The following is a 13,488-nucleotide window of genomic DNA, read 5'->3' on the forward strand; positions in this document are numbered from 1 at the left end:
CTTGTTGGGATAGGCTTGGTGATGCCTGTGAATCAGCCAGCAGTGAGAGAACACATGCCTTATTCCCTAAATCATTACCAAAATAACTTACTCCTACTTCCTCTACTGTATTGGCCACTCCCTCAGCCCTTGCATGTGATTGATATTACAATGAAAGTAATATATCTGTTGACAAAAATAAAAGTGTATCTTCCCTAAAAGCCTTGTACCTGTTTTTGTGCTGGTCTTGGTTCTGGGTGTCCTGAGCCTGCCAGCTCACTGCACACAACTGACGCGCTCAGAGCTGGAGGGGTCATGATCCTAAAACCCAATACGGACAATGTCTTTATCAATAGACTGTACACACAGACTCATTAAATGAAACACACCATACCATTATGTACTCTGAGAATATTGGCATAAATTATTGCCGCAATTTACCCATTCTGACAAATTCATATTTCACCAAACATATCTCAGCGAATGTGCACTTCTGCTCATTAGCTAGTTATTTCTTTCTATAGACTGCTTAATAGGGAGCCGTGTTGCACGTCATAATAACACTGTGGTTTAGAAATAGCTCTGGATGTGTGACGATGTTAACATCTAGTCTATCACTGAATAATATAGAGTGGTAAATACATGCATACACTTAGTGTGTTGAGCTGAGGGTGAATCACCAATCATTTGTTTTCAAATCAAATCAAAGTTTATTTGTTACGTGCGCCGAATACAACAGGTGTAGGCCTTACGGTGAAAATGCTTACTTACAGGCTCTAACCAATAGTGCAAAAAAAGTATTAGATGAACAATAGGTAAGTAAAGAAATAAAACAACAGTAAAAAGACAGGCTATATACAGTAGCAAGGCTATAAAAGTAGCGAGGCTACATACAGACACTGGTTGGTCGGCCCAATTGAGGTACTATGTACATGAATGTATAGTTAAAGTGACTATGACATATATGATAAACAGAGAGTAGCAGCAGCGTAAAAAGAGGGGTTGGGGGGGGCACACAATGCAAATAGTCCGGGTAGCCATTTGATTACCTGTTCAGGAGTCTTATGGCTTGGGTGTAAAAACTGTTGAGAAGCCTTTTTGTCCTAGAATTGGCACTCTGGTACCGCTTGCCATGCATTTTGCATTGTTATTGAGGAAAGAGATGTGAGAGAGAGAGAGCAGAGAGAGCGAGAGGAGTGTGTGGGGGGAGATTGAGAGAGAGGGAGCTCTATACACACCTGGTAAAGTCTTCTTTACTGTGGTCCATGAGTCCACAGACGGCTAAAGGGGTTGTGCCCCTCTCCTTCTCTTCGTCCTCTTCTCCTCCTTTATGCTGGAGGAGGTAGCTGGGTCTTCCTCCTGTTTGTGACCTTGTCCTGCTCAGGAAGAATATCCAAGTTGATGTGCATTCCTCAATACTTTACCATAATGACCTGAGACTTGAGCATGCAGGTTAAGGTGGATCACCTTGATCTTCTCAGTAAGGACATCACAATGAAGCATTAATACATTAATAAACTGCATGTAAAGTAAGTGAACAGATGCAGGGGTCATATGGGGGAGGGTGACTAAGTGACATCATCTTCAACCCACCCGGGGACTCTGGGACAGAGAGGGGAAAGCTCAGGAGGTATGAAGGACGGGCCAGCAGCCAACAGAGACCCACCTTCCCCTGGGACATCCAGGATTCTCCTCCTCATGTTGGCTAGGCTCGCCAGCTGGTCCAGGATTCTCCTCCTCTCCTGTTGGCTAGGCTCCCCAGCTGGTCCAGGATTCTCCTCCTCCTGTTGGCTAGGCTCCTCAGCTGGTCCAGGATTCTCCTCCTGTTGGTTAGGCTCCTCAGCTGGTCCAAAATCCTCCTCTCATGTTGGCTAGGCTCCCCAGCTGGTCCAGGATTCTCCTCCTCCTGTTGGCTAGGCTCCTCAGCTGGTCCAGGATTCTCCTCCTGTTGGTTAGGCTCCTCAGCTGGTCCAGGATCCCCCTCCTCCTGTTGGCTAGGCTCCCCAGCTGGTCCAGGATTCTCCTCCTCCTGTTGGCTAGGCTCCTCAGCTGGTCCAGGATCCTCCTCCTCCTGTTGGCTAGTCTCCTCAGCTGGTCCAAGATCTCCTCCTCCTGTTGGCTAGGCTCCTCAGCTGGTCCAGGATTCTCCTCCTCATGTTGGCTAGGCTCCCCAGCTGGTCCAGGATTCTCCTCCTTCTGTTGACTAGGCTCCTCAGCTGGTCCAGCATCCTCCTCCTTCTGTTGGCTAGGCTCCCCAGCTGGTCCAGGATTCTCCTCCTTCTGTTGGCTAGGCTCCTCAGCTGGTCCAGGATCCTCTCCTCCTGTTGGCTAGTCTCCTCAGCTGGTCCAGGATCTCCTCCTCCTGTTGGCTAGGCTCCTCAGCTGGTCCAGGATTTCCTCCTCCTGTTGGCTAGGCTCCTCAGCTGGTCCAGGATTCTCCTCCTCCTGTTGGCTAGGCTCCCCAGCTGGTCCAGGATTCTCCTCCTCCTGTTGGCTAGGCTCCCCAGCTGGTCCAGGATACGTGGAGCAGGTGAGAACACAGCCAGGCTCTCCATCCACAACATCCTCCAACAGGTCTGGGATCAGGTGCTGTGTGTGGTGGTAAGGTGCGAGCCAAGGTCCAAAGTCTCAGGACTACACAGAGGGGATCATACAAGTGCAATGTTAAAGGTACGAGTGATATTTGTGTTTAGCTGGAGGACATAATGCTTATTATTGTCCCCTTTTGCTCCAATAATAGCCAAAATAATATACATTGTGCAAATTTGAGTAACAAGTTCAAAAATGGACAACAATATTCTGAAGATCTACTTGAATTAGCTAAATTAAGCATACACCAAAGCCTTTGTAAAAATTGACTTTCACAAAATCAAGAACTGTCTTCTTACTTCTGGGTGACCAATTGGTCATTTATCTCCCTGCTCTCAACGAAACAAAACACAACTGATCTGCCAAGGTAGATACATGTGCTGCCAGTAGTCTGAGAACGTAACCAAAGTGGTCTAACGCTTATGCACAGGGTTAGCAGCAGCAACTAGCCTCGTGTCCAAGCTGTCTCACATTACAGAAACACGAGATAGGCTCCTGCCCCTATGGGCCATTCTGGTTCGGACAAGGCATAGGGAGATCGGGGTTGGTTGTCACAGTGCAATTACTCTATATCTAAATGGTGCTCTGTAATTAATTGTAAGGTTAAAATGTGTGAATTCTTTGAAATAACTCATCCACCTGGTGAATTCACATCAGCATGAAAAAACATTGAGGTGAGGAAGAATTTCTGTTTTCATAGGTAAAAATAATAATAATATCAGGGAGTATCCATGAGTTCCTAGGTCAGTGTTTTATTCACTGCTTTAGCACACTCTGCCAACCCGGATGTCCTAGCCGTGTCTGAATCCTGGCTTAGAAGGCCACCAAAAATCCAGAAATTTCCATCACTAACTATAACATTTTCCGACAAGATAGAACTGCCAGAAGGGGGCAGAGTTGCAATCTACTGCAGAGATAGCCTGCAGAGTTCTGTCATACTATCCATGTCTGTGCCCAAACAATTTGAGCTTCTACTTTTAAAAATCCACCTTTCCAGATACAAGTCTCTCACCGTTGCCGCCTGTTATAGACCCTTCAGCCCCCAGCTCTGCCCTGGACACCATATGTGAATTGATTGCCCCCCATCTATCTCAGAGCTTCTTCAGAGCTCGTACTGTTAGGTGACCTAAACTGGGAGATGCTTAAAACCCCGGCCGTCCTACAATCTAAGCTAGATGCCCTCAATCTCACACAAATTATCAATGAACCTACCAGGAACAACCCCAAATTAGTAAACACGGGCACCCTCATAGATATCATCCTGACCAACCTGCCCTCTAAATACACCTTTGCTGTCTTCAACCAGGATCTCAGCGATCACTGTCTCATTGCCTGCGTCCGTAATGGGTCTGCGGTCAAACGACCACCCCTCATCACTGTCAAACGCTCCCTAAAACACTTCAGCGAGCAGGCCTTTCTAATCGACCTGGCCCGGGTATCATGGAAGGATATTGACCTCATTKCGTCAGTAGAGGATGCCTGGTTATTCTTCAAAAGTGCTTTCCTCACCATCTTAAATAAGCATGCCCCATTCCAAAAATGTTGAACCAGGAACAGATATAGCCCTTAGTTCACTCCAGACCTGACTGCTCTTGACCAGCACAAAAACTTCCTGTGGCGTACTGCATTAGCATCGAATAGCCCCCGCGATATGCAACTTTTCAGGGAAGTTAGGAACCAATATACACAGGCAGTTAGGAAAGCAAAGGCTAGCTTTTTCAAACAGAAATTTGCATCCTGTAGCACAAACTCCAAAAAGTTCTGGGACACTGTAAAGTCCATGGAGAATAAGAGCACCTCCTCCTAGCTGCCCACTGCACTGAGGCTAGGAAACACTGTCACCACCGATAAATCCACGATAATTGAGAATTTCAATAAGCATTTTTCTACAGCTGGCCATGCTTTCCACCTGGCTACCCCTACACCGGCCAACAGCTCTGCACCCCCCACAGCAACTTGCCCAAGCCTCCCCCATATCTCCTTCACCCAAATCCAGATAGCTGATGTTCTGAAAGAGCTGCAAAATCTGGACCCCTACAAATCAGCTGGGCTAGACAATCTGGACCCTCTCTTTCTAAAATTATCTGCCGCAATTGTTGAAACCCCTATTACCAGCCTGTTTAACCTCTCTTTTGTATCGTCTGAGATCCCCAAAGATTGGAAAGCTGCCGCAGTCATCCCCCTCTTCAAAGGGGGAGACACTCTAGACCCAAACTGTTAGACCCAGACCTACATCTATTCCTACCCTGGCCTGTCTAAGGTCTTCGAAAGCCAAGTTAACAAACAGATCACCGACCATTTCGAATCCCACCGTACCTTCTCCGCTATGCAATCTGGTTTCAGAGCTGATCATGGGTGCACCTCAGCCACACTCACACTTATCACACTTATCGGATATCATATCCGATAAAAGACAATACTGTGCAGCCATATTCATCGACCTGGCCAAGGCTTTCGACTCTGTCAATCACCACATTCTTATTGGCAGACTCAACAGCCTGGGTTTCTCAAATGACTGCCTCGCCTGGTTCACCAACTACTTCTCAGACAGATTTCAGTGTGTCAAATCGGAGGGCCTGTTGCCCGGACCTCTGGCAGTCTCTATGGAGGTGCCACAGGGTTCAATTCTCGGGCCGACTCTTGTCTCTGTATACATCAATGATGTCACTCTTGCTGCGGGTGATTCCCTGATCCACCTCTACACAGACGACACCATTCTGTATACATCTGGCCCTTCTTTGGACATTGTGCTAACCTCCAAACGAGCTTCAATGCCATACAACACTCCTTCCGTGGCCTTCAACTGCTCTTAAATGCAAGTAAAACTAAATGCATGCTCTTCAACCGATCGCTGCCCGCCCGTCCAGCATCACTACTCTGGACGGTTCTGACTTAGAATATGTAGATAACTACAAATACCTAGGTGTCTGGTTAGACTGTAAACTCTCCTTCCAGACTCACATTAAGCATCTCCAATCCAAAATTAAATCTAGAATCGGCTTCCTATTTCGGAACAAAGCCTCCTTCACTCATGCCAAACATACCCTCTTAAACTGACTATCCTACCGATCCTTGACTTTGGCGATGTAATTTACAAAATAGCCTCTAACACTCTACTCAGGAAATTGGATGCAGTCTATCACAGTGCCATCCGTTTTGTCACCAAAGCCCCATATACTACCCACCACTTCGACCTGTATGCTCTCGTTGGCTGGCCCTCGCTTCATATTCGTCGCCAAACCCACCCACAAATCCAGATCATCTATAAGTCTTTGCTAGGTAAAGCCCCACCTTATCTCAGCTCACTGCTCACCATACCAGCACCCATCCGTAGCACGCGCTCCAGCGGGTATATTTCACTGGTCACCCCCAAAGCCAATTCCTGGTTTGGCCGCCTTTCCTTCCAGTTCTCTGCTGCCAATGACTGGAACGAATTGCAAAAATCACTGAAGCTGGAGACTCATATCTCCCTTACTAACTTTAAGCATCAGCTTACAGATCACTGCACCTGTACATAGCCCATCTGTAAATAGCCCATCCAACTACCTCATGTCCATATTGTTATTTATTTATTTTTGCTCCTTTGCACCCCAGTATCTCTACTTGCACATTCATCTTCTGCACATCTATCACTCCAGTATTTAATTGCTAAATTGTAATTATTTCGCCACTATGACCTATTTATTGCCTTACCTCCCTAATCTTACCTCATTTGCACACACTGTATATAGACTTTTCTATTGTGTTATTTACTGTACGTTTGTTTATWCCATGTGTAACTCTGTTGTCTGTGTCACACTGCTTTGCTTTATCTTGGCCAGGTCGCAGTTGTAAATGAGAACTTGTTCCCAACTGGCCTATCTGGTTAAATAAAGGTTATAAAAATAAATAATTTAAAGCCACGTGGTAACTAGCATCTTAATCAGCATTGAGGGTATTGGGGATGGGTGTCTCATGGAATGTGGAGTTGGTTGTCACATTCAACTCCATTATTTAAAAAATTGTGTTGGTTGTGGGCAATTCCATGGTAAAAGAATGATGGTAACAGAATGACATCATGGGTCCCTAATCTGTACTATACAGAAATGCATAATTACGAATGTAATTCTCTTCATGGTGATGCATCCTGAAAAGGTACACAAGGTAGAAACATTTAGAATCCTCCTTTGCATGTTTGGGTATTATTCTACACACTGGCAGCCTGCACCAAGTCTGTACCAATCATAGACATCTATGTTTCACAGGTATGGACATCACAGTAGAGCACAGTAAAGCATCATAGAGCACAACACAGTACAGTATAGTTCAGTAGAGTAGAGTTCAGTACAGTATAGTTCAGTAGTCAATTATATTGTACTCTACTCTAGTGTGCTCTACTTACTCTACTCTACTGTACTATACTGTTTTCTAYGACCCCTTTTCCATCTGTTTCCATCCATTTGACCTGAAATCAAAAGCCATTGCTTATTCTTATTTTTTTAAGARGGAAAATGGTTGAAAAATGCCTTAGTATGCCTTAGTAAATAAAATATAGTCTTGACTCTTAGCTCATTTGACACCAAATGTTATGTGCTCCTATGTTAGTGCTCATGGGCCTTTTACATGGAAATACCCTTGTCACAATCAAACCCATTGTAACCATATTGTTCAGGGACACTGCCACTGCTAGGATACAACAAATCCCAAGGTCCTTTGTGCTTCTGCTATAAAAAGCTCCCTTCATTTCCTCTTTTTCTGTCACATACCCACACAGACAAATTTGCTCAACATGTCATGTTATTATCAAGGCATAAAATGCTGAATGTTGATATCAAAGAAAGGCTATTTCTAAGACTGTATACTATATTGTTAATTTCCTATTACAACAGGAAAAAGCTACTAGCAAACACTGACAACCAACCGCCCCACGATGGGTCTGGTTGTCACAAGTGGACCGAGTGTGTTTGATGGCTTATAACGTCATGTAGGGTTGGGCAGTATACCGTATTGTATGATATACCGGTATTGATGCAGGGACCGGTTTGGGTTTTTACTTTACCTTCTATACCGGTATTTGAATGTTTGGTTTGTTAAATGTGATACGCCTTGTGTAATGTCAAATTTGATAGTTTACTTCGCTACTTGAGTCATCTCTCTCCGCGCTTTGTCTCCGTGCCACTTTCCACACAGACCTAGCCTCAACCACGAGACACTTGCGTTCAGTCTGCGTGGTCAATGCAGCACATGCAACAATGTTGATGACAACAATGCTGTTTTCACCTTGCTTCTTAATATATATCCACTGGTGTTCTATATTAGTTTGTGATTCTTACACCAGCAAACAGCTCGTTTGTCTTTTCTTAGCAAGTTGCCATACATCTTGTGAGACGCTAATGCTAAAAGCTAGCTAATAAATGTACTGAGTAAGCGCAAACGTAGCTAGCTAATACAGCCTGATAATACCAGTGATGGTGTAGATCTAAATCAGCATGTTGTTTGTGCAACAGCAACTTCTAAATCAATGAGGAATATGCAAAGCAAGAATATGTTAGCTACATGAAGTAGCTAAGAGAAAACATGCAATGAAGCCAAAGCCTATAGGGTCCCCTAGGAAACACGTATCAACACTTTAGATCCTACCCTGTCACAATAACTCCTCCCTGGCATTTTATTTCGTTGTCATCTCAAACAACACTGTATTCAAAGTGTCCACTATTATATTCGAACTATATAATTTGAATAGTCATTATATTTCCATGATTCCAACAGTTTTGCTCTAATTCGCAAGTCAAATCGCAATTGCAACGTTTAGTTAAAAATACATCCTAGATTATTTGCCCATATCCTGCAGCCCCACGTGGCAGTGTGAACATTATCTCAATTTAACAGTGGTGTAAAGTACTTAAGTAAAAATAATTTCAAGTACTACTTAAGTCGATTTTTTTTGTATCTGTACTTTACTATTTTTTATTTTTGACAACTTTTACTTTTACTTCACTACATTCCTAAAGAAAATARTGTACTTTTTACTCCATACATTTTCCCTGACACCTAAAAGTACTCGTTACATTTTGAATGCTTAGCAGGACAGGAAAATGGTCCAATTCACGCACTTGCCAAGAGAACATCCCTGGCCATCTACTGCCTCTGATCTGGAGGACTCACTAAACACAAATACTTTGTAAATTATGTCTGAGTGTTGGAGTGTGCCCCTGGCCAACCGTAAATTTAAAGACAATGGTGCCATCTGGTTTGCTTAATATAAGGAATTTGAAATTATTTATACTTTTACTTTTGATACTTAAGTACATTTTATCAATTACATTTACTTTTGATACTTAAGTATATTTAAAACCAAAAACGTTTAGACTTTTACTCAAGTAGTATTTTACTGGGTGACTTTCACTTTTACTTGAGTCATTTTCTATTAACGCATCTTTACTTTTACTCAAGTATGACAATTGGGTATTTTTTCCACCACTACAATTGAGTGCAGGAAATGCAGAAATTATAAAAGTGCTGAAATTTGTTTTGGTTGAAGTTGAATTGAACAGTATAACAAGTCAGAATGGAGAAAGACTCACTGAAATCACTTGTAAACTCAGCAAAAAAAGAAACATCCTCTCACTGTCAACTGCATTTATTTTCAGCAAACTTAACATTTGTAAATATTTGTATGAACATAAACAGATTCAACAACTGAGACATAACTGAACAAGTTCCACAGACGTGATTAACAGAAATTGAATAATATGTCCCTGAACAAAGGGGGGGTCAAATCAAAAGTAACAGCCAGTATCTGTGTGGCCACCAGCTGCATTAAGTACTGCAGTGCATCTCCTCCTCATGGACTGCACCAGATTTACCAGTTCTTGCTGTGAGATGTTACCCCTCTCTTCCACCATGGCACCTGCAAGTTCCCGGACATTTCTGGGGGAATGGCCTCCAATACAACATGTCCAGACGTGCTCAATGGGATTGAGATCCGGGCTCTTCGCTGGCCATGGCAGAATACTGACATCCTGTCTTGCAGGAAATCACACACAGAACAGCAGTATGGTTGGTGGCATTGTCATGCTGGAGGATCATGTCAGGATGAGCCTGCAGGAACGGTACCACATGAGGAGGAGGATGTCTTCCTGTAACACACAGCGTTGAGATTGCCTGCAATGACAACAAGCTTAGTCGATGATGCTGTGACACACCGCCCCAGACCATGAGGGACCCTCCACCTCCAAATCGATCCCGCTCCAGAGTACAGGCCTCGGTGTAACACTCATTCCTTCAACGATAAACGCGAATCCGACCATCACCCTGGTGAGACAAAACCGTGACTCGTCAGTGAAGAGCACTTTTTGCCAGTCCTGTCCGTCCAGCGACGGTGGGTTTGTGCCCATAGGCGACGTTGTTGCCGGTGATGTCTGGTAAGGACCTGCCTTACAACAGGCCTACAAGCCCTCAGTCCAGCCTCTCTCAGCCATTGCGGACAGTCTGAGCACTGATGAAGGGATTGTGCGTTCCTGGTGTAACTCGGGCAGTTGTTGCCACCTATTCCTGTCCCGCAGGTGTGATGTTCGGATGTACCGATCCTGTGCAGGTGTTGTTACACGTGGTCTGCCACTGCGAGGACAATCAGCTGTCCGTCCTGTCTCCCTGTAGCTCTGTCTTAGGCGTCTCACAGTACGGACATTGCAATTATTGCCCTGGCCACATCTGCAATCCTCATGCCTCCTCGCAGCATGCCTAAGGCACATTCACGCAGATGAGCAGGGACCCTGGGCATCTTTCTATTGGTGTTTCTCAGAGTCAGTAGAAAGGTCTCTTAGTGTCCTAAGCCTACCATCTGTAAGCTGTTAGTGTCTTAACGACCTTTCCACGGGTGCATGTTCATAAATTGTTTATGGTTCATTGAACAAGCATGGGAAACAGTGTTTAAACCCTTTACAATGAAGATCTGTGAAGTTATTTGGATTTTTAGGAATTATCTTTGAAAGACAGGGTCCTGAAAAAGGGACGTTTCCTTTTTTGCTGAGTTTATGTGTTGCCACCCTAGGATCACTCACTACTCATTAAGCAAATGTAGAACTTTTATTATTCAAAAACTAAAAATACCGTCAAATACCGTCATACCGTCCAATTTTTTAAAAAATACCGTGATATAATATTTTGGCCATATCGCCCAGCCCAATCACCATGTTGGAATAAGATGTGAGCATAAAAATGTTCCTATTTCAAACCAATACCTTGGTCTTTCTATTAATACTGAAAAAAGCCTGGTAAGATATACTGGTGCTGAGAAATTAAAATTGTGACAACCAACCCCGGTATACCCTACTTATTTTATTTAGCAGCAGCAACTTCACACTGAGTTCACCTCATTCAACTCAACTGAGTAGCAAAACATACAGTACCAGTCAAATGTTTGGACACACCTACTCATATATATTTTAGATTCTTCAAAGTAGCCACCCTTTGCCTTGATGAGAGCTTTGCACACTCTTGGCATTCTCTCAACCAGCTTCATGAGGTAGTCACCTGGAATGCATTTCAATGAACAGGTGTGACTTGTTAAAAGTGGAATTTCTTTCCTGTGTTTCAGACAATCGGTTGTGTTGTGACAAGGTAGGGGTGGTATACAGAAGATAGCCCTATTTGGTAAAAGACCAAGTCCATATTATGGCAAAAACAGCTCAAATAAGCAAAGAGAAACAACAGTCCATCATTACTTTAAGACATGAAGATCAGTCAATCAGGAGCATTTCAAAAACTTTGAAAGTTTCTTCAAGTGCAGTCGCAAAAACCATCAAGCGCTATGATGAAACTGGCTCTCATGTGGACCGCACCAGGAAAGAAAGACCCAGAGTTACCTTTGCTGCAGAGGATAAATTAATTAGAGTTAACTGCACCTCAGATTGTAGCCCAAATACATGCTTCACACAGTTCAAGTAACAGACACATCTCAACATCAACTGTTCAGAGGAGACTGTGTGAATCAGGCCTTCATGGTCGAATTGCTGCAAAGAACACTACTAAAGGACACCAATAATAAGAAGAGACCTGCTTGGGCRAAGAAACACAAGCAATGGACATTAGACCGGTGGAAATCTATCCTTTGGTCTGATGAGTCCAAATGTGAGATTTTTGGGCCCAACCGCCGTGTCTTTGTGAGACGCAGAGTAGGTGAACAGATGATCTCCGCATGTGTGGTTCCCACCGTGAAGCATAGAGGACGTGGTGTAATGGTGTGGGGGTGCTTTGCCGGTGACACTGTGATTTATTTAGATTTCAAGGCACACAACCAGAATGGTTACCACAGCATTCTGCAGCGATATGCTATCCCATCTGATTTGCACTTAGTGGGACTATCATTTGTTATCAACAGGATAATGACCCAAAACACACCTCCAGGCTGTGTAAGGGCTATATGACCAAGAACGAGAATGCTGGTGCTGCGTCAGATGACCTGACCTCCACAATCACCTGACCTCAACCCAATTGAGATGGTTTGGGCTGAGTTGGACCGCAGAGTGAAGGAAAAGCAGCCAACAAGTGCTCAGCATATGTGGGAACTCCTTCAAGACTGTTGGAAAAGCATTCCTCATGAAGCTGGTTGAGAGAATGCCAAGAGTGTTTAAAGCTATCATCAAGGCAAAGGGTGGCTACTTTGAAGAATCTCAAATATAAAATATATTTGTAGAAAGAGGAGGAAGGGAAGCGCTACTAAGGTACACTATAGTATATTTTGGTAGATAGAAGGTGCTCTTTGGTAAAAGGTGTAAATTGGTACTGACGAAGTACTCCCTGACGAAGGCCATGCAGCCGAAACGCGTCGGTTTTTAAACAACTTTGTTTCTATTGAACATGCCATACTAATAAAGGCATTTTAATTAATTATATGAAGAGTGCCTTGGTCCTCCTTTCTTTTTGATAAAATATATTTGTTTTGTTTAACACTTTTTTGGTTACTAAATGATTCCATATGTGTTATTTCGTAGTTTTGATGTCTTCACTATTATTCTACAATGTAGAAAAAAGTAAAAATAAAGAAAAACCCTTGAATGAGTAGGTGTGTCCAAACTTTTGACTGATACTGTATGCATTGTAGAAATGCTACTAGAATGTCTTAAAAGCATCCTACAACATTTTTCAAGAACAGTCATCTAGCCTAATCTAAAAATAGGATAGTAATTACACTAACAAATACATTTTTAGGAATGCAGTGTAACATTGCAATTTTTAAACATGCAACCAAACAAGTTTTATTCACTGTAAATATTCATTCTTTACTCGCAAAGCACTGTAGCTCAATTACTTTTTCCTGTGATGCTGAAGCAGAAAAGACAGGAGAATATTTAGGACACTCAACCAATTCCAACCAACTAACTAACCAACTAGCCGAGTACATCTGATGTACTGCCCCCTCAACCCAGTCACACATAAACACACAGTGTGCATGCGCACACACTAAGGATGGCCCACTCGCCTCAGAGCGCAATTAGCAATTGGATATGCTGCTCAGGGTAAACCATTATAAGCTGTGAAACCCAGGTGGAAGTAGGTCAGAGGCTGTCAAAGAGAGAGAGAAAGCAACACCTCTTACCCAGACCCTCAGTCAGAATCTCTGCTGAGTACTACCCTCAATGCAATGTAACAAGGGACAGAAGGGATTTAATAATATATTTTAATATATATATAGATTTAATATATATTTGGAGAAAATATATTTTCTCCAAATTATTTGAGGGAGTGCGCACATACGGCTATTCTGTTTGGAGCGGTTAACAAAGAAATAGGGGGATTCTCCTAAAGATCTTTGATAGATATGATTCAGACTACATACTGAACAGCCAAAGAGGAAGAGTCCACATATCTAGACACAACATCATTATGCAATTGACTAGGATACAGCTCTATAACAAATATCATCCCTTAATATAAAGT

The 13,488-nt window shown here is 43.2% G+C and overlaps 1 protein-coding gene across 1 annotated transcript in view; it reads right to left on the reverse strand.

Moving 5' to 3' along the window:
* Window positions 1-2,263: 2,263 nt before the first annotated feature.
* LOC111951715 (protein FAM13A-like) overlaps window positions 2,264-13,488 on the reverse strand; it is a 39,089-nt gene continuing 27,864 nt past the window's right edge. Inside the window, exon 6 of the transcript XR_011474080.1 lies at window positions 2,264-2,613. The gene's annotated coding sequence lies outside the window, so the exon portion shown is untranslated. The remainder of the gene's footprint in view (window positions 2,614-13,488) is intronic.

This window comes from Salvelinus sp. IW2-2015, linkage group LG25, assembly GCF_002910315.2.
Source record: "Salvelinus sp. IW2-2015 linkage group LG25, ASM291031v2, whole genome shotgun sequence".
Classification (NCBI taxonomy): domain Eukaryota; kingdom Metazoa; phylum Chordata; class Actinopteri; order Salmoniformes; family Salmonidae; genus Salvelinus; species Salvelinus sp. IW2-2015.